This window comes from Propithecus coquereli, unplaced genomic scaffold (assembly GCF_000956105.1).
Source record: "Propithecus coquereli isolate 6110/MARCELLA unplaced genomic scaffold, Pcoq_1.0 Scaffold47, whole genome shotgun sequence".
In the NCBI taxonomy this organism is placed as follows: domain Eukaryota; kingdom Metazoa; phylum Chordata; class Mammalia; order Primates; family Indriidae; genus Propithecus; species Propithecus coquereli.
The window spans coordinates 2194742-2196565 of NW_012150507.1; positions in this window are offsets into that span (position 1 = coordinate 2194742).

Here is a 1824-nt window from a genome sequence, read left to right on the forward strand (position 1 = left end):
TTTTAACTTACGTTTTGTCACAGTTCCATTTGAGAATCCTACAGAAGCTATGGACCTGAAACCACTAAGAAATTTTTGTATTTTTACACTATATTCACAGTTTTCTATAGGGTCTAGTCTATTCAAAGACTCCAGATTAAATCCTTACCCCAAGTTTGATCTTTAGAGATATTAGTGATGCAACTAATTCTTCAATGAAATAAGTCCAGGATTTTTCCCGATATATACTTGTAGATCACTACTACCATGATATTTCAGATCTCACTTCATTGGCTTATTGTTTTGTTGTTTGTAAAGAACATTCCCGTGGCTGCTAAATTGGCTATTCATAGATCCAAGTTCAGATATCTGCAAGTCCCTTTTCTTAAAATGGAGACCACTGTGACAAAAGAACATTACAACTGGCTCTCTTTCTTCTAGCAATAAACATGTACTTTTTCAAAGATTCTTTCCTCAAGCTATCGTCTGATAATCATAAAAAATAGAAATGTATCAAGGATAAGAAAAACTAAATGAGAATGCAAATAAGCTGAAATGCTGTAACTTACATTAGGAATTTATATTTCCCCAAATTATAAATTTTGTTAAATGGACCAAAAGGTATGTAACATATTCCTTTTATAATTTGAATGTTTTGAAAATATTTTTAGATAAGAACAAAAGAATTTTCCCTCTTCTTTCTTTTAAAGAAATAAAAGACATAGGTGACAGCATTTACAGTACATCAGTTAGTGTCTCTGTTTTCTTCATAATATATCACATGTCAAACTTGTCTCTTTGGAATAACAAAAATGACCTTTTGGTGCCGTAAGCTCTGGCCGGCCTTTTAGTAGCCATAACAGTGGCAGAGAAACAATAAAGATACATCAAGCAAGAGTTACTTCTTGCCACTGCGATAGTCAGGGAAAGAACCAGAATACTATATGGCATTTGCTCTACTAAATTTGTAAGTAAAAATTAACAAAAGGACTTTCTATTACGAGAATCAACTTCATGACCTTGAAGTGGTATTTAAATATTTCAGTTAACATAAAGCTTACAGCACTCTGCGCTTTAGAGAAAGTGTAATTTTCAGAATACACTTTAGTGAGTGATGTAAATATCAACATTTTGAAAGCTATTAATATATATATAGCTTAAAGTAAATTTATTAATGGAAAATATAATTTAAACACAAGAGTAGTATGGTTTAATTTAGAAAAATGTAATAGAGAATAATAGTTTTTATTTGACTTCCTCCCATTAATTAAAATGTTAACATCAGCTTGTCACAAAGAAACTATTTCTTTACAAAGGACTTGGAACCACACACTGGGTTGATGTTTGAAATCCTGTATCTATATGATTTATCTCTAGGGCACCATTTGAACATTTATTATCTTTGCTGTCCAGAGTTTCTAATTTTGTTTATGTTTTTCATGAAGTGTGGAATCACAATTATGAATTTATATAACCCCAAGTTCAGTAGTTAAATAAGATGAAAGACCTGAATTACTTCAGTACATTCCAGGGTGAGCAAATTGGGATTCTGGTTACAATGAGGCTCTAGCTTCTAGTGAATTTGTTGGCGAGTGGGGAAACAGAGGGTGGGAGCTAGGTCTGTGTAAGGGAATTTGGCTTGTCAAAGAACAATGCGTTTAGCTCTTCAAATAAGTTTTCAGTAATTACTTATTTGCATGATGTTATTTGTTAACTGATAGACACCTGTAATCACTTTTCTCCTGATGATTTTTGCTGTAATCTTTTAATGTTTCTCCTTAATTCTTAATTCTTTTTTTTAACCTAACCAATCTAAAACCTATAGCAAAATATTCTGTTACAATA